The sequence below is a fragment of the Balaenoptera borealis genome (genome assembly GCF_965194805.1).
Source record: "Balaenoptera borealis genome assembly, chromosome: 11".
NCBI lineage: Eukaryota > Metazoa > Chordata > Mammalia > Artiodactyla > Balaenopteridae > Balaenoptera > Balaenoptera borealis.
In genome coordinates this window covers 41,684,473-41,704,231 of record NC_138868.1, presented here as the reverse complement: position 1 = coordinate 41,704,231, position 19,759 = coordinate 41,684,473, and the positions used below count along the sequence as shown (strand labels likewise).

The following is a 19,759-nucleotide window of genomic DNA, read 5'->3' as shown; positions in this document are numbered from 1 at the left end:
TCTGTTTCTTAAGTTTAATCTCCCTCCTAGCCTCCAGTAAATTCTGGCAGCTCTGTGTCCTAGCCCCAGTGGAATCTTCTCCTTAGCAATGATCTGTAATAGATATCAATTTCATTCATTCACTCGTTCATTTGAATGAAATTTACTTCAGGCTAAGAACTTACTCTGGGCCAGGCTGTGAGTAGTACTATAATGAGTTATGTAAATGTCATCCTTCCTACTCAGTAATAAATGTCCTGAGGGCCAAAGTCATTTCTGATTCATATTTGTGCTCCTTTGGTCAAAATGCACACAAAAGGAACTCAAAAACTGGTTGTTGAATGAATAAATGTTTAATAAATGTTTGAAAACTAGCAGCTGAGGAGTTTCAGGTGACTGTGAGAAATTTAATTCCATAGCTTGGATTTTGTTCCTTTCTCCAAGACACTCCTCTGTTTGTCTCCAGCAAGCTATTCTCATTCTTTATGGTAGAAAAGTGCCGCTTGGAGGGAAAGGATAAGCTAGAGTTTTACCTTGATTAATTTAAATACTGTTTCTGAATGGAAGCCAGAGATTTAATGGGTTGAAGGAGTCAGACAGTTGGAGAGACATTATTTTTTCTTCTAAAGAATAGTGATTCAGAAATATTTTTAATCTTTGGTTTTAATTCATTGGAAAAAATGTCTCTGCAATTTTGTCATTAAATGTCTTACAGGAGAGCACACTGTAGTGGGGAGGAGCAACCAGGGACCAGAGGCTGGCCTTCCTTCCATCCTGTCTTCCTTCCTCTCTTTCTTCCTTCCCAGCCCTGGCTCTACGCTAACATGCTGTGTGTTCTCAGACAATCCTTCTCCCTTTCTGAGCTTCAGTTTCTTACTCTGAGAATGAGGAGGTAGGCAAAAGTTTCCCCAGGGACCCTTTTAGCTCTAACTTCTAGAAATCTGTGAGTGACTTTTGGATAGTCTTCCCTTTTCTCCACAAAAGTATCCCACTTTAGTGCCTCAGGGCTATGAAAGAATCTCATTGACCAAAACAAACAGGGTCTTATTCCTTCCAATGAAACTCATGAAGAGGTTTAGTGTTGGCCTTGTAGCTGGGATGGAAATTGTAAGACATTTTAGTTTGGGAGCCCCTTCCAGCATTTGAGGGTGTGCCCTATTCAGGTTTTATGGAAGCCCCATGGTACAGCCTGGAGAAGTACTCTTCTCCAGCGGAGGGGATAGAGCGCCCTGCTTTGCTAGGTTATAATACAGATAAATCCACGAAACCTAGCACTCCAACATGCTTCTTGATTTGAAGTTCTTAGTTTTGACTGAATTCATTCCACCCCTCTGACTACTCTTAGCAACTTGCCATCTTCCCAACATGTGGCTCCTCGCCTCCACTGCTTTGCACATGTTGTTTCTTCTGTCTGAAATCCTATCCAACTCTGCTTCTTCTCCTGGTGAACTTGAAGGCATCCTTCCAGTGTTGGCGTGGGAAGCTTTCTCAGATACCCTAGTTTGAGCTGAACATCCTTTCTGTGCTCCCAAAATTCTTTCTTCTTACTTCAAAACGCCATATGGAGCATACTGAACCATAATTGCTTATTTACAATCATTCATTTATTCATTCAGTAAATGTTTATTGAGTGCCTATGATGTGTCAGGTGCTGTGCTAGGTGGAGAGATTATGTCTCACTGTAATCGAAGGTCCTGCCCTCTTGGAGATCATATTCTTACCATCTCTCCTTTATAATCCCAACACCTAGCCCAATACCTTGGCCCACTGGGGTGCTCAGTAAAGTTTGGAGGCCATTACCAAGTGTTCTTGGCATAGAAATGTATTCTTTCAGAAAACTCTCCACTTCACACAGCAGGTGGAATAGAGTAAGGTAGAGAAATACAAATTCCAGATTTTGAAGGCATAATTAAAATTTCATTCTGAGTGAAAAGAAGTTAAAATGAGCCAACAGTAATGTAGGCAGAGATTTCCATAAACTAATGACCCCCAATGTTTTGGGGAACTCTGGATGCCAGGCCAGCAGGATTATCTGGCAATGAGGAACTGGTACCAGCAACTGGGGACCAGGACATGGGTCTGCTGAACTGGGAAGAATTGTTCCCTTTGGCATCTGAAGGGTCAGGCCCAGTTACCTTCCCCTAGTGATGGGCTTTGAAGAATGAGGAGGGCAATCTAAGTGGCAAGAGCCGAGGCAGGGCAGGGACAGTGAAGGGGTGGGGGGACCCTTCGCAGCCAGAGTCCTGAGAGGGTCACTCCCCACTCTGCACGGTCTCCCTGGCTTCCCACTCTGGCAGTACTTCTGGTGCAAACTCGTCAGAGATCTGTGATGATGGGGCCAGTGGGCCAGTAGTTCTGTCCTGAATTTAAGTAACATACACCCTGTTCTCTCCCCAAAAGAAATAAGGCAAGAGTTTGAAAAATGACTAGACATACTGTAGTCTTTAAATGATCACCATTTTTAAAAGACATTGATAATCAGATAAGGGAAGTCCAGCATAGGAGAAAGAGCCCCAGCTGTGGATTTGAGGGTGTGAATATCAGCTAAATTGCTGAAGACCATTAAAGAACATAGCATTTAGGTAAGACCAAGGTTCTGGTCTCAGACTGCATTGATTCTTGTTTCCACTTATCTACCATGAGACCTTGGCCAGGTCACTTCACCTCCCAAATCTCAGTTATGTGACCCTCATGGGATTGTTTTGAGGGTTAAGTAAGCATTAAGATTTGTTCTAGCATTTAGCACATTGTCCAGAAAGTAATAAGCACTCAATCAATTTTAACTTTATTATGACTATTAACAATGAGGTCTTAGACAAGTTAAGTAATGCCTCTAAGCCTCAGTTTCTACATCTGTAAAATGGGTTGGTAATCGCCAACCATCAAACCACTGTGAGGGCTGAAGGAGAGAGTTCTTGGTGCCCAGAGGTGCTCTATTGTTTGTAATTCTCTCTGCTTTCTGTGTGGGTAGTTAATTCCTTCTGATTTTAGACATATTTTAGGGAGCCCATTTTTTTCATACTGTAATACCTTAGTATAAGACTATACTCCTCCCTTCCCCCACCCCAACTCCACCCTGGATAATTCCAGCTTAAAATAATTTATCTGACCAGTATCCTGGTATGTGGAGATGATTGTGGTTACATCTGGCTTTGTGTTTGGAATCTGCCAGGCTCCAGAAAACCCAGATTTGGGGGCTTAGTCACCTCCTTCCAGATGTCCAGGAAAGCCACCATCAGGGAGCAAGGAGCAGGGTGACTTGGGGAGTAGACATCTACTTCTCTCAGGGGCTCTTCTGGATACTGGACAGGGCTCCTGTGAGCCCCATTCACTGTCTGGGATGCCCTCCCTGCCCCACAGGCAAGGGGACATCTTCCCAGCATCAGGCTCAGATTCCAGCTCACCATGGAAACAGAGGAAATCCAACCCTGGTCCTGGCCCCTGGCCCCTCCAGCTCCTTGGCTGGAGACCCTACAGGCTCCTGACTGTGGTGGTTTCCACCATGAAGGGCGTGTGACTCACTGCCAGTCCATCTGCTTTGACCTCAGTTTTCAGTTCCTTCCTTTGTATGAGAAATCAGATCATCTGTACTTGCAGTGGAAAGATTTCATGTATAGTGAGATGGCAGCTCCAAGTTCACGGCTGAGGATGGTTGAACCACTGGGAGTTGCGAGGTGCAGGGACAGCAGGCAGAGCCTGCTGCACAGCGAGAGCTGCCCTGTTTAACCAGACATTTTATGTTGGGGTCAACCAGCAAATGCAGTAGGAAAGGTGGAGCCCGGAGAACCAGAGAGCTAATGACAGAGAATCTGATGAGCTGTGCAATTATGGGATGCTCAGCACTAACGCAGTCCAAACCGTAAGGAGCCACAGTCCCCGGGCTCCAAAACTGAGAAGAACATCTCATTATGTGGCGGCACAGTGACGGCGGCTGGGAGTGGACCGGCTTGTGGCAGGGCTGTGCCGGGTTCACCAGGCCTGCTCTCCTCTCTGGGAAGGTGTGGGGCCTCTTTGAGGGACCCCTCTGTAGGGCCTAGACCCCGCTTCCGCTGTGGCCTCGTGTATCCCACTTGTCATCGTGCATCACCATGAAACCAAGCAAAATGAAAACTAACTCCTTCCTGGATGGGTTTCCTATCTCAGTCAGGGCAGCACCAGTTACACAGACCAGAGACCCAGGAGCCAGCCTTGCTCCTTTCCCTCCTTCACCCTCGTATCTTCTCATCTCCCTCCCAGACCACCCACTTCTTCCTTTCCCATGTCACTGCCTTAGTTCAGCCTTCTGTCCTCTCTCTGCTGTATAACCATCATTTCCCGACAGGTCACCCTCCTGTATGGTATTTAACTCACTCCAGTCCATTTTCTACTGAGTCTCTGCACAGTTGTGTCACTGCCCTGCTCTAAAATGTTCTGAGTGTCTCTAAATTGCCTTCAGGATTAAATCCAAATCCCTAATCATGGTATTCAAGGTCTTTGATCAACTGGTCCCTGTCTCTCTCCTTAGGCCCCTTACTGGCCACCCCTCATAGGCCCCTGATGCTTGATTCCAGTGAAACTTCTGGTTGTATTACTATTTTTATGTCTCTAGGCATTTTTGTATCTATGTGGAAGTCCTTCTGTCCTTGTCATCCTGGCCAACTCCTCTCCTCTAAGAACCAGGGCAAATGTCATTTCCTTTGTGTACATATTCCCAGGCGAAGTCAGGCCCTCTGTCTCCTGTGATCCCAGACTCTTCTGCTCACAGCTTCTTGCTGGCAGCGTGGTGTTTAGTCGATACGAGGAGAGGCTCTGGGCTCTAGAGCGTGGGTCTGAGTGATGGCTCCACCACTTACCCACCATATGACCTCTCCCGACAGAAGTCTCCTTGTCTGTAAACGGGGGTAATAACAGTCTTCTCTCCCAGGGCTGTGGAGAGGATTAAGGAGTAGTATATTGAGAAGGCTTAGAACACTGCCTGGCTCATTGCTGGAACTCAACACATCAGCTACTGTTGTAACTGTGACCAGATTGGATTCTTGGTGCTTTCTTGCCTGTTCGGGGTCTTGCCTGAGCTGTGTGAGCACTGGGATTTTCTCCTGTTCAGGTTTGTCCTCAGCTTCTAGAACAGGCTGGCGCTGAGAATGCACACAGAAAACACCAGGACATCAGGATGCATGTACTGGCTGCAGGACCTGGTGGGACAGGCAGCCTCTCTGGCCTCTGCATCTGGGGCTCTTTTGAAGCCAAAGCCTAAGGATGCCTGGAGTCCGCCCACAAATGGGGACAGAGGACTCTTGGTCAGAGCCTGAGGCTGGGGATGGAGCGAGAGTGTGGTAGAGGAAGGGGGTCTAAGTGCTGGGGGCTGGGGGCTGGAGGCTGATGGAGTCTATGGCAACGGTGTAGACCTGCTCTTGGAAACCCTCTAGCGGTGACTTCTGGACTCTCACCTGCCTTTTCCAGAATCCCGCAGAGGTACCAGGATGGCGACTGACATGTAGGATATGTGAATTCTCCTAAATGTTCCACTTTGGCAAATGAAAACACTCTCCTTAAAGTAAAGAGGAAAGACAAAGCTAAACCCTCTTTAGTCTACACATCAGGTCCTGTGTTACAGCCGTGAAACTTGAGGGCAAGCAACGACTCAGCTCAGGCATGTGAGAATGCATTTATATCTTTACCTGACAGTACTAAACATGCCATCTGGGCAGAGCACGGCCTTTCATAATGCAGTTTAGAGTGACATTTAAGGACAAGGGGTCTAGAGTCTGATGGGCTGGGTTCCGAGCCAAACTTTGCCACTTACAAGCTGGGTGATATCAGATAGTTCATGTCAACCTCTGTAAGCTTCAGTTTCCTCATTTGTAAAGATAAGATGATTATAGTGCCCTGCTCTCAGGGTCACTGTGAGAACTGCATGAAGCCATCTCCTTGATAGTTGGCACAGGGCTCAGCCTCAATAAATGTTAGCAGTAATGATTATGGAGCTTATCACAATAACCCGATGAGACGGTACAGCGGTACAGGTCATTGTTATTCCCATTTGATAGATTTTTAAACTTAATTCAGTTCCATAAATAGACACTGAGCATTTTCACTGTATCGGGCCCAGTGCGAGGGGGAAGATGCAGGTTAGGCCTGGTAGAGAGAAGCCCGGCCCTGCTTAAGGTCTAGCAGATAAACAGGTAGTTAAATAATTGAGACCTGTGTCATGATGGGGGAAAGACAGGGTGGCCCAGACACATGGGACACATGGGACGTAAGCTCATCTAGGAGTCAGAGACACCTACTTCAGGAGAGACATTTAGTCCAAGATTCCAAGGATACGTAGGCATCAGCAAGGTGAAGAGGAGATGGGGAGAGAGGGATCAGAATCTGCAAAGGCTGGGAGGCTGGAAGTCTCAGCAGAGGTACTTGAAAGAACTTGGTGAGGCTGAGACAATGGTTTGGGAATGAGGGGGAGAGCAGGTCAGGGAACTGAGGCTCAGAGAGGGCAAGCGTCACATGCAAGGGCACACAGCTATTAAGAGGTGAAAGTGGGATGAGGACAGAGTGATGGATCCTCATCAGGTGTTCTTACCGTGAGTAGCATCATGCCGGCTCTCATGTGTATACTGACAATGCGCGTACACACATGTATCCTTTTTAGAGTTTCAAAAGTAAGTTTTTCCTGAGTTAACGGAAGGCCAGGGAGTACTAATAGTGTCTTCAAAATGCCAGAGTTTGATAAAGTTAACAAGACGGGTTGCTCCTGAGTCATCAGAGAGGAGGCAGCTGTGAAATGTGCACATGAAATTGGCTCCTTGGACTGGAAACCGTCACCTGGAGCCAAATTCACGTTCCCTGTCCTTCTGAAACAGAAACGACAGCGCACTCATGCGTGCTGGACAGTCTGGGGAGGTAGCCAAGGCACAGGCTCTGGAGGCAGGCGGACCTGGATTGAGATCTAGACCCAGTCATTGGTGAGCTGCAGGAAACTTTCTGAGCCTCACTTTTTCCCGTAAGACGGGGGATAATAGATAGCATTCTGTAACTGCAAGACAGATACTGTACGGGCAAGCACTTGATACGCGCCTGGCATGCAGAAGGTACTCAAAAAATTTTTCCTTTATAGCATGCTTGGAACTATGCTAGATTTTTAAAATATTGATTTGTTAGAGTCTCCATATCTCTTCCCTACCTTCAAGTCCTTCTATAGATTGCTGGAAGCCAAAACCTGGAGAAATGGACAGGACAAAGTGACCATAATGCCATTATATCCATAAGGGATAATCCATAGGGGATAATCCATATCCCCTTCACAAATTACTCCCAGGTATTAGCTTCGAGGTGTATTAGTGGGCCAGCACTCCTGGGAATACCTGAAAAGTAGGATCAACTCTCTTAGCGTGTTATACTGGACAGTTCAATTAACCGAAAATGTTATGGAACACATATGTCAAAAGGGGTAGGATGAATAATGAAAATGGGGATTTCTGGGTAGTGATCTGAAAACTCTTTCCAGTGCTGCAGCTTGGAGCAGAGGGTCACTGCAGGGAACACGGAGAGACAGAGGCCATCCCCAGCACAATAGGTGATGCAGGAAATATCGTGCAGGTTCATCGAAGGAGAGATTACCTCCTTCCTGGTTCTGGCATTGCATGCATGGGTCCGCCACAAGTTAGGAGCATGGTTGCGGTGAGCTGTCCAACACCATGTGCTGGGGAAGGCTCTACCCTTAAAATGTGAGCTACGAGTGGTGAGGGACAGAGATGGAGAACTGTCTGCCCCTTTCACAAAAGCCTCAACGCATAAAAAGGCCTGTAATGCAGCTCAGCGTGGCTCAGAAGCAGGGCAATGAAAACACTGGAAGATTTGAACATGATCAGAGAAGCAACATTTCCTTTGGTCTCAGCTGGCTGGGTTTCACCAGTTCACCAGTGCCTTAGTGAAGAGAGGTGGGAAGTTAATCTCCTAACCATACTGTAAATTATTTATAGCTTGTTGCATAAATAATTATGCTTACATTAACTGTTCAATAAACAGTTTATAGTTCACTGCATAGCAGAGGTTAAGTCATTCTAAATTCATCTGTGTGTAGTATTTATAAAGCCCTTAGTGAGAGAGCCTTCCAGGTTGGGTTGTAGAATGGCGTAGGGGCCAGGTGGACCCAGCTGATGACAAGGTCCCTCGGATGTCTCGGGAGGCATCCTGCTGTTTACTCAGAGTGAAACCCCAGAGGGCCTGCAGTGGCTTTCAGGGCCCTCTAGGATCTAGCCTGAGTCCCTTCTCACTCCTACTGATCTTTCTCTTGCTCCACTCCGTTCTGGCCGCACTTATCTCTGTACTGTTTCTCCAGCACCCGGGCTGACTCCCACAGAAGGCCTTTGCACCATCTTTTCCCTCTGCCCCGAACGCTCAGTACCCGTACATCAGCATGGTTGGTTTTCTCTGAAGCATTCCCTCACAGCTTACCTTCTCAATGAGTCCTACCCTGACCCATTATTTGAAGTGGCTTCTCCCTCCCTGCCTCTCACATGAACAGTCTTGTCCCCACTTACTCTAACTCTTCTTTTGAATGGAAATTATCTGGTTTTAACATACTAGGCACTGTTAAATCTATTACGTTTATTACTATTGTCTGTTTTCCCTGCTGTAATGTACCTTTCATGGGGCAGGGATGTTTGTTGGCTTTGTTCACTCTGTACCCCAAGCAGCTGGAACAGTTGCCGGCACAAAGTAGGCACTAAGGAAATATTGACTGAATGAATATTCAGGGTGGAATGTGTGAGGGTATGTGGGTCACACACTCTGCTTGCAGTCTGGGAGGGCCCGGAAGTTTGGGGAATGAAGTTCGATGGGAGGGCAGTCCAGTGAGAGGGATGGGCCTTCTTCAAAAGAAGAGACAGTGGGCCCATCAGACTCAACAAGTCTCAAGCTGAACCCACCTTCCTGTCTTCTGAACTGGTTTCTCCTGTCCATTCATCTGCTTGAGTCAAACATTTGGGTCACATCTTTGACTAATCCCTATTGTTCATCATCCATCTGAATTGGTATCCAAGTCCTATCGATTTTATCTTAATTATTCTTGAGTGATTGTCTTCCAACACCACTGTTGCCACAGAAATCAGGACTCCTTCTCATCTTATTCCTGAACGTCATTTGGCTGAATAGAACTTCCTTGGTTTCTTTTCATATCGAATATTTTAAATGTGTTACTCTACTTTTTTTCTGGTATAAAGGATTGCTCTAAGAAAGTTATCATAGCATAATTTCCTGTCCCTTATAAGTAACGTGCACTTATTTCTAGATGTGCAAAGGATTTTCTTTTTTTCTTTTTAAAAGTCCAATAATCTTACTAGAATACACCTTGTATGCTTGTTTTCATATAGGTAGTATACTCGGTATATATCATTTTTCTTAAAAATTTAAGCTCATTTTGTAATGGTTATTGAAATATTGAAACAGTAATTTATAGTTTCCTTCTGTTTTTGAGTACATTCTCTTGGCATTTTCTCATCGTAGCAATATTATTCTTCTCTTTATTCTCTTTCCAAAATAACTATGCATGGGATGATACTTCAATAAATTTTTTTTGCTCATTTGTATGTGAAATTAGTTTGCATAAACTTTTAGAGGGAGGTAGGGTTCAGGAAATCTGTTCTAACTTCATAGAGCTCTGTCTTCTTTTGTTGTTGTGTAGGGTTCAAAAATATAATGATCTGCTTTCTAAGTTTCCTAGCTCTGTTCTGTCCCTCACATTGGTCTGAACATCTCTTCCTTCTGTCTCTATTATCTCTGTCCTTCTCAATTTCGATTTTACTCACAAAAGTTTCTTCTTAATGTGGTGCTTTGTTGTAGAAGAGATTCCTGTTGGGTCAGTTTTGAGAGTTCAGAGTACGTGCCTTGCACTCACCTCATTGGAGAGGCAAACCCCTGCTAATTTCAGTTACTATTCTCAAATTGTCACACTGTGCTTTCCAGTAAATACCCAGTGGCTACATTGGGGTTCTCCTTTCCCATGTTCTCCAGATGCCACCTTATTGTTTCCTTCTTCTTCCTCTCATACAGATGATACCGAGCAGTCTTGTAGCTGCAGGTGGTTTGCCTGCCCACCCCCCGTCCCCGCCACCCCTTGTATTTTGAGGTTTGTAGGAATGCTTTATCATCTAGTTTTGCTGTAAATATTATCCATGGGGTTTTGGCCTTGTTATCTAGTTGCTCTGTAAGTTTTTATATGGGGAATTGGAGTGATTGAAAAACTATGCTGCCACTACTCTCATCTTTCCAGAATTCTTCCTTATTTCTCTCACTTTTAAGTAACTAAGTTCTGATGTTACCAGCTGCTTTAATTCAAATCACTCCAGAAATAACTAACACATACAATATTGTCTATCAGGCATTATTCTAAGCAAATATTTACATACATTTGTATACATATGTATGTGTGTGAATATATACATTCATATATTCATATATTCACTTCATTTAATAATCACAAAAAGCCTAGGAGTTAGGTACTATTATCATTCCCTTTTGCCATTGAGGAAGAGGAAACTGAAATACAAAGAGGCTTTCCCAAAGTTGTAGTTAGCAAGTGGCAGACTAGGATTTAATCCAGGCAATCTAGCTCCAGGGTTATGCTCTGAGGGGAGCACTGGTACCCAACAGAAGCCACATGATGCCCAGAAGACCCAGTGTCATGCCTGGCTCTGATGCCAGCACAGTGGTACCTAGAAGATGCAGCAGTAAGAGAAGAAGCAGTGACTATGACAGTCAGAGATGTCTAGTAGAGATCAGACAGCATGATCTTACCCAGAAGGAAAGGCAGCCATGCTGGGTGGACCGGGCAGGACCTGGCAACTAGAATTATACCTAGTGTAAGGCTGCTAAAGGAAGAAAAGATGACAGAATTATCCAATGCTGCCTTGTGGTTGACTGAACCAGTCTTTTTTGGGGGGGGAATATATATATGAGATGAACTCTAGGAACTCCTAGAAATACTTGACACTATGGTACATCGTGTTAAGATGAGAATGAGGTTGGGCTATATTTGTTTACGTCTGTTTATCTCTTAGACAGTGTGAGCTTCCTAAGGGCAAGGGTCACCAGCACAAAGCCTGGCACAGGATCAGCATCTGTAGTGTTTCATTGAATTGACCAGGGATTGTTTTAAACCTTATCAAACTGGTTGAGAATATTTTATGTTACAGGCATCATGTGGGGACAGGCACTTCCTATGGGAGCTCAGACCTCCCTTCAGCCACTTCTCCAAGGCTTAGCTATATACCTCCACACCTCACTGGAAAACCATTTGCCTGAAATTTCTGAGAATTGGGATAATGGTTGCTAAGGGTCCAAGCTGTACCCAACCAGAGCATTGCTTGGTGGAATATAGGAATGTTTGAACAATGCCTTTTACAAAGGTCTCTCTGATTCTGCTGACACCTGTTTTAAGTATTTCTATTCAAAACAAAAAAGTTTATTATCATGTCTTTTGTGGTATCTAGTTACTTACCCAACCTCAAATTTTAACCACAGGGAAAAAATTATCGCAAGGAGCTGACCTATGCTTTTTCTGACATCCAAGTCAAAGACAGAGTCCACATCTTCTGAAGTATAGCCCCAGAAGAGAGGAAGGGGTGAGTTCAGGGATTCCAATCCATGTGCCAGGTCAGGGCACTCATGCTCATCTTGCATGACACACTGCAAGTTCTGGAAATATTTTCATCTGGCATGGCAAGGCTCACAATCCGTTTCCCAGGTGGTCTCTGGCTTACTTGATTCAATTAAGTATATATTGACACCTGCTATGTCAGGCCCTATGCTGAGTGCTCGTGATGCTGAGATAAATCAGACAGTGCCTGCCCTTGAGGAGATCTCAAAGTCTGGTGGACGAGAGAGACAGGTGGAGAAACCATTTCGTATGGCCAATATGCACATAGTCTATGAAATCAGGCTGCCTACATGGAGTTCTGGCTCTCTTAAGTCATGTAAGCCTTCTGTACCTCTGTATTCTCATCCGTAAAGTGGAGACAGTAAGAGTGTTCACTTAATCAGGTTACTGTGAGAATAAAATACTACATGATAATTGTACAGTCCTGGGGTCCAATAAATATTAGTTGTTATTACTGGTGGATTTTGTCTATTTTCCCTTTCCCTGTGACTGCAGAGCTGCTTTTCATCCAATTCTCTATTACTTGTTTTTTAGCTAAACACAATTATATTATTATCCCGATGGTTTAGTTGTAACGAGGGCAGTTTGGGTGCAAAGCAAGCTGGGCAAGCTCAGGCTTCATCGGTATATACATGCCTTGAGCATCAACCCATTTTGCCATCCACCTGCTGGTGGGCCAGAACCTCCGACGTCCTCCCTTCCCTGGTCAGAGCTGGCCTTGGACCTAAGTGGGATGAGCCACTGAGTGGGGTCAGGAGGAGGCAGGGGTCCATGGGCTTACTACTCTGCTCGTTTATTCTTCTCTGTATGTTTGGTTGCTGCTGGGGGAGAAAGAGGAGGTAACTGTTTAAACAATCTCTAGAAATAGAAGTTATTTTAAGCTCATTCTTAAAGAAAACCAGATTCTGCTTTCCCCACAGGCGCCCCTTGTCTGTCCTCATCTCTGAGGCTGTCACCCTGGAAGGCAGCTCCTGGAACTGCACGGCCGGGAGTGGGTTTGGCCTGAAAGCAGCAATTACATCTCTGGGGCCCGTGATCCTGGTCCTGCCGCGACCCAGAGCTTTAGGCAGAGCCAGTGGCTCATAGCTTTCCTTCATCTTCCTGTTGCTGATAAGCAGCCCCTGAAGTTCTTTCTTGGGAAAATGGCCCTGCATAACTCCCTGTGTTAAGGCATCTTATCTTGCTCTCTGCTCTTCTTCTTCTTTTTTGAGGGGCAGGCAGAATGGGAAGCAGTAAAGCATAGCAGTTAAGAGTAGACTCTGGAACCAGAGAGACTAGGGTTTCAATCTCAGTGCTACTGCTTTTTACCTGGGTGATTTTACTTCTCTGCATCTCAGTTTCCTCATCTGTAAAATGGGGATGATAATAAGACCCAACTCAGACAGTTGTCCTGAGTAGATCAAATAATTCATGTAAAGCATTTAGCACAGTGCTCAGCACATGGAATGTGCTCACTAAATTCTAGCCTCTATTATAATTATTAGAGGTGCTAAAGTGTTGCATATGGGGAAAGGCAGCAAAGAGAATGAACATTTTTGAGCATCTCCTTTGTGCTATGCACTGTCCTAGACCCTTTACGTTCACCATTTAATTTAATGCTTCCATCAACTCATTGTGGAAGGTTCTATCATTATCTCTGTTTTACAGGTGAAGAAATTGAAGCTCAGAGAGGTTAAGAAACCTACTCAAAAGACTAATGTATGTTGTGAGAGTCAGGATACTGGTTATTCTGGCTGGGGAGTGTCCAGAAGGGGGTGCAAGGGAGACTTCTGGGATGCTGCTAATATTCTATTTCTTTATCTGGTTCCTGGATACAAGGGTGTGTTGACCTTATGAAAATTCATCGAACTGCAGCTTGATATTATGATTTGTTCACTTTTATATACATATGTTATTTCAATAAAAATATCAGAAAAAGGAGGAAAAAAAAAGGCAGCAGCAGTGGCAGCCTGCCTTCAATTACACAGATTATGAGCAGCAGAGCCAGCTCTTTCTACCCCTACATGCAGATGTGCAAACCTTGTTGGCCTGGGCCTGCGGAAGCTCCTCTTATGCTCAAGGCCTTTACCGGATAAGCGGTTCTGTCCTGAGGAAGCTCTGGTTCAAGGCCTGTTCAGGCAATTAAGGAGGGAGCGGGATCTTCCTGAGCCAGTCTGAGGGCCTGACCGCCAGAGGGAGGCCTCCCTGAGGTAGCTAAGCATAGAAGGCGCAGGTCCAAGAGGCTGGCCTGGGATCCAGCCCTTGCTGGGCTCTAGGGCAGCTGATGGGGTCGACTGAAGGCAAAGCCAGCTAGGCTTGCACTGTTTCTTCCCCCGAGAGGACAACTTCCATCCCCTAGCCCAACTGGGGACCCTCTGTTCTTCCGCGTCAGGCTCCTTAGCCAGGTTTCTCCTTCCCGTCCACTGGAGCTTTGATGCTCTAAGGCAGAGGTCCCCAAGCCCCGGGCTGTGGACCGGTACTGGTCCACGGCCTGTTAGGAACCAGGCCGCAGAGCAGGAGGTGAGCAGCGAGCGAGCGAAACTTCATCTGCCACTCTCCATCGCTCGCGTTACCGCCTGAACCAGACCCCACACACCGACCCCCACCACTGGTCCCTAGAACAATTGTCTTCCACAAAACCGGTCCCTGGTGCCCAAAAGGTTGGGGACTGCTGCTCTAAGGCTTCTTTCTGAGGGGCTCACGACACAAAGTCAGAGAGACAGACCGTCTCAGCCCATGCTTCTGGTTGGGGAAGAAACAAGTGATGTGAGATTCTTTCTGGCGAGTTGGGGTAGAAAAACTTCAGGTTTGTCTTCTGGACTCCACCTCCCTGCCGAACCTCATCTTTTTAAAAGAAACTTAAAAAAAATTTTGTAAGTAGTTTTGGATTTACAGAAAGTTGCAAAGATAGTGCACAGTGTTTCTATATACCCCATACCCAGTTCCTCTGATTAATGTCTAATAGCGGCTTGGTACATTTGCCACAACTAAGGAAGCAGCGTTGGTGCTTTACTATTGACTAATTTCCAGACTTTATTCGGATTTCACTAGTTTTTCCACGAGCGTCCTCTTTTGTTTCAGGATTCCATCCAGGACATCCTGTTACATGTCGTCGTCGTCACGTCTCCTTAGTCTCCTCTGGTCTGTGACAGTTTCTCGGTCTCCCCTTGTTTTTGATGACCCTGACCGTTTTGATGAGTACTGGTCAGGTCTTTTGTACAACATCCCTTGGTTTGGGTCCCCAGTGTTTTTCCTATGATGAGACTGAGTTATGGGTTTCAGGGAAAACGCTGCAGCAGTGAAGTGTCTTCATCACGTTGTATCAGGGGTACATGCTATCAACATGGCTTATCAGCAGTGAGATTCACTTTGATCTCTTGGTTAAGGTGGTATTTGCCAGGTTTCTCCACTGCAAAGCTACTTTTTTTTCTCCACTTAGTATACTCTTTTCTTTGGAATTGAGTGATTAAGCGCAGCCCACGCTCAAGCCCCACCCCACCCCATCCGTTTTTAATCATCGAGTTTCTCTGGCACAAGACCAGTAAACACACAAACTCATCTGAGTATTTACGCAGGTAGAGATACACAAACTCTCACCCAGACACCCAGACACCGGCGCACAGACAATATAGACAGACACCCGAATGAGTTCATATCCGCAAACACGGACACGCATGGGCACAAATGCACAAACACTGGGGAAATCAAGTTTTGTCATTCCATTTCTCTTACCAGCAGAGTGATAAATCAGCTAGGATTTTAATCAACACAGTTTCTAAAATCTCACTTTCTTTTTAATTTTTAAAGATCTTAAACAGCAAGAACTGAGTAATGCCTGCGTGTGAGTTGGGGGTGAAGGCAGGTGATGAAAATATGGGTTTGGGATCTAATCAGGCCTCCTGGGATGGGCTTACACCAGAGGCGTGTGGTGGCTCTGACTCCCTTTTTCTCTCTACCTGGTTCTTCCACGGCCCTTTCCCACCCAGGCCAGAAGTAAGGGGGTGTGAGTAACTCCCCCGTGAGGACCCCAGAGCTCTTCCACAGGGAGACATGCTAAGAGCCCACCCCAGCACCATGGGTTCCCCTTGTGCTGGGTGCTGGCTCCAGCTGCTGTGATTTAGGTAGGAGTCTTTCAACTCCACTGGTCTCTACCCCTGTTGCCCTGCCTGCCGCTCTTGGATAGCTTCTTGTGGCTTTCAGCGTAAATGCCCAACCCCTACTCTGGCTTCAAAGTTTTTCAAGATCAGGGCTTTCCCCCTTCTCCAGATTTGCCCTTCACAGCTCCCTCTTTTCCAGAATATATAACTCTAGCCCAACTAACCTACTCATTGTCCTGTTGTCTGCTGCACTCTGGAAGATTCTCCCGCTGTCTTCGTGTGTCCGAACCCTACCCAACTCTAATGCCACTTTCTACGTGAACCGTCCCCTGATCTCCAACTGAAAGGAGTAGCTCCCTTCTTTGAATTCCCAGAAAACCTTTTCTCTAAGGGATGGCACCGACTCAACTCTGCTTAGTTATTTGTGAACTTGTGCTTTAGAAAAGTTTCCTTTGGTTGCAAGCAATAGAAGTTAACTCTTGGCCTTATTTCCCAGTCCCCAAATGATGCTGGAGTTCCTGGTGGAACAACTGAATTTGCCATCACGAACGTGACCCGCGTCCAACAATTCCAGTCTGTGTAACTCTTGGTTCTAAGTTTCACAGTTTGGGGAGAGGGAATTGGATTCATGCAGCTTAGTTCAGGAGCCCACCCATGGATTAACCACCAGCTACGGCCACGGGTGTCTTCACACAGTGCAGATATTTCTCCTGGGGGACCACTCTGTGTTTGGGAGGAGGGGCCTTCCCCAAAGAGGAGAGAAACACTGAAGCCTAGGTTGCCCCAAGAGGCAGCTAATATAACTCGTCTTTGCTACTGATGGCAGAAGGAGGGAGGTTGCTGGGAAGAAAAAAACAACAGATGTCCACTGCATAGTGTTTATGGAGAGAATGAGTCAGTGAGTGAGTAGCTAGTTCATTTGTTGCCCCCTAAAAGCCCCTAGGTCACTTTGCCTCCCAGTTCTGTATCTCTAGAACATGAGGGTCATAGACTTTTCCATCCTCTATATCACCTTCCCAATCATGTTGTCGTGAATGAAAAATGTTGCCCGCCATATCAGTAAACGAAGGATGTTGCAGCCATCAAGCCACTACAGCTGCCCGCAAAGGTGAGCCCCGAGGGAACTCAGGATGGAGACAAATGGGCTGCCCGCAGTCAAGCCCTCAGCCTCTGCAGCCACCCTGAGGGGACGCAGGATGGGAAAGCACAGGATACGGGCCCTAGATAGCTAAGGTACATATCAAAGGAATGATTTCAGTGAGCCCAGACTCTTGCATCTTCCCATACACAGTAAAGTGTTAAATTCATTAACTTGAGATGTCTGGTTTTCTTTATTTAACAGTAATGTTGTGATGTTCTGACTATTTGGTCTTTGTTGCAAAATATCCTATATATCCTGGTTCCTCCTTTACCTTTTTGGAGCAGTCTCTCAGAGTTGTTCTGAGAGGCTGCCTCCCAGACTGGAAGTCCTCAGTTTTGTCCGCCAAATAAAACATAATTCTCAGTTTTTAGGTTGTGCATTCTTTTTAGTTGACATTGTTCTTGGGGTACTCCCTGGGGAGGTGGAGTCTTCTGCAGAGGCATGGCAGTAAATGCCTGCCACTCGTTCAGATGTGTAGCTGGTATATGTCAGGCACTGGTAATAAACCAGACACGAGGGATGTCCCTCACAGGACTTGGAGAGTTCAGACAAACATACAAATTGCAATAGAACGTTATTAGTGCTCCAATGGAGGATGCACAGAGAGGTGGGGGTCCTGGGGGGCAGCTGATAAGCTCTGACTGAGGCTCTTCAGAGAAAGTAACACGAGAGCTGGGTATTGCAGGGCTAATAGGAGCTTGCCAGGTAGAGAGGAAGGAAAGGGGATTCCGATCTGAGAGAGGAATTCTCTGTGCAAGGCCATGGGGGAGACTGTAAAAGAGAGCCACGCTTGGGAAACAGGAAGGTTGAGTGTGCCTGGAGTGTAGTGTGTTTATGGTGAGGGTGCTAAGATATGAGGGAAGATGGAAAAGGGAGATGTGTGGGAAGGGAGGCTGGGGCCAGATCTTGGAAACTCCCCATCTGAGCCTCAGGAATTTTAACTTATGGGGGAGTGGTCAGTGGGGGAACACTGAGGACTCACGCAGGGGAGTAACAAGATATATGTATAGAAAGTTCTCCTGCATTGTTGGGGGAATGGGCTGCATTGCTGCCTTGGGTAGCCAATATGGCAACATCTATAGAATTTCACTCCTACTCCTGGGGGTCTATGGCATAGAATGAAGATACTGGTTATGTAAGGGCATATGTGTAAGTGTGTTTATAGTGGCCAAGAAGTGGAAACAAAGTGAGTTCCCAGCAGTGGGAAAATGGTTTAATAAATTGTGGTATATCCACAAAGTGATTTTTCATCTATCTATCTATCCATCTATCATCTATTCAAATTCTTTACAAAATATAATAGCTATTTTTCATGAAGGGAGAGGGAGAAAGAAAGGTTATTGGTAAGCTTTTATTTTTAACAATTTAAAAAGATATAAGAAACCACATGCACAATCTGCATAAAAAGCTTTGTGGTTAAAAATTACATTTAAAAGCCTTATAGACAAACAGCTGCATTGTTCAGAAAGTCCTACTCCTCTTTAAATAACAGTAAATATGAAGGCGTGATTTTAACCATGATAATTGGAGCATTCCGCTATCATTTCAGTCTTGCTTGATACCTTGGCCCTACTTACCTGGCCTCATCAATGCCTTCTGGGTGCTGTATTGACTCAGAATAAAAGCCAAATCCTCACCTTGTCCCACACAGCTCCATAGGGTCTGCTCACCTCCACCCTCCACTGCTTTCACCTCAAGTCCTCCATCCCACTCTCTGCCAGGTTAACTCTTGTCTTTCTCACACATCTCAAGGACACTTGTGCCTCAGGGCATTTGCACTTGCTGTTCTCTCTCTCTGAAACAATTTTCCCCTAGATATCTACATGGCTCACTCCCTCATGTCCTTCACGTCTTGGCTCAAAGGTCCCTTCCTCAGTGAGCCTTCTCTGATCCACTTATTTTACATTGCAATGCCTACTCCCCCTTTCACCCCCACAACTCTCTATCCTTTTTTCCTGTTCTTTTCCTTCATAGCACTGACCACCTCCAACGTATCGTATGCATTGCTTATTTATTTTGGAAATTACTTTGGAAGTTGACTGTCCTCTCACTTGAATGTATCCTTTACAAGGGAAATGATTTTTATCTACTTGCTTCCTCTTATATCCCAGCTTAGAACAGTACTTGGTACGTAGTAGGCACTGAATACTTTTTTGTGGAATGAGTGAATGACTAGTGGCAGATGGAGAATGGCTGGAGGCAGGTAAGATTAGCAACAGAAAGACTGGTTAGAACACTGTTACAAGCCAAGGCAAAGGGACTTGAGCCCAGCCTTAAAGGTTAAGTGTGTGTGTCTTCTTCTGTCATAACCTTCAAATGATGTTGAAATCTATTGTTTTTTAACTTCTCATTACTATGTCTTGATTCTTTAGGCAGATCAAAAGCTCCATGAGAGGGGAGGCGTGGCATGTGGATCTCCACTTTTCCCACAGTGTCTGGCACTTATGTGATATTAAATATAATTCATTCAAGCAATGTTCAAAGCTTTGTTAATGATCTGATATTACTGTTATTTGACTAAGTGAATTTTGGAGTGAATTTTATTTGACAAAGATCTTAAGATCTAATCAATATTCTCATGCTGTTGTACTAAATAGAGTTAATTTTGTTCCATTACAAAATTAGTATATATGCTTATGAAAGTAAATTTGGAAATTAGAGAAAAGTTGAAAACAAATGAAAAATCTTTTTGTTTCACCACCCATAAAGAACCACTAGCATTTTAATATTTCTTTTAAATATTTTTTCTAGATATAGCTTTTAAACATAGTTATAATAATTGTGTTTACATTTCTGCATACTGCTTTGCATACTGTGTGTTTATTTTATTAGTGCACACATTTTTCTTTGCTATAAACTTTTGGAAAGCATTATTTTAAATAAGTGCACATTATATAACCATGTAGCTGTACCATAGCTTACTTGACATAG

General features: G+C 45.1%; 1 protein-coding gene and 1 long non-coding RNA gene across 6 annotated transcripts in view; both read left to right on the top strand.

The window, feature by feature from the left end:
• Window positions 1-19,759, top strand: part of LOC309605651 — a 923,254-nt gene that overhangs the window by 361,660 nt on the left and 541,835 nt on the right. The window lies entirely within an intron of this gene.
• Window positions 1-19,759, top strand: part of INSC (INSC spindle orientation adaptor protein) — a 128,339-nt gene that overhangs the window by 44,644 nt on the left and 63,936 nt on the right. The window lies entirely within an intron of this gene.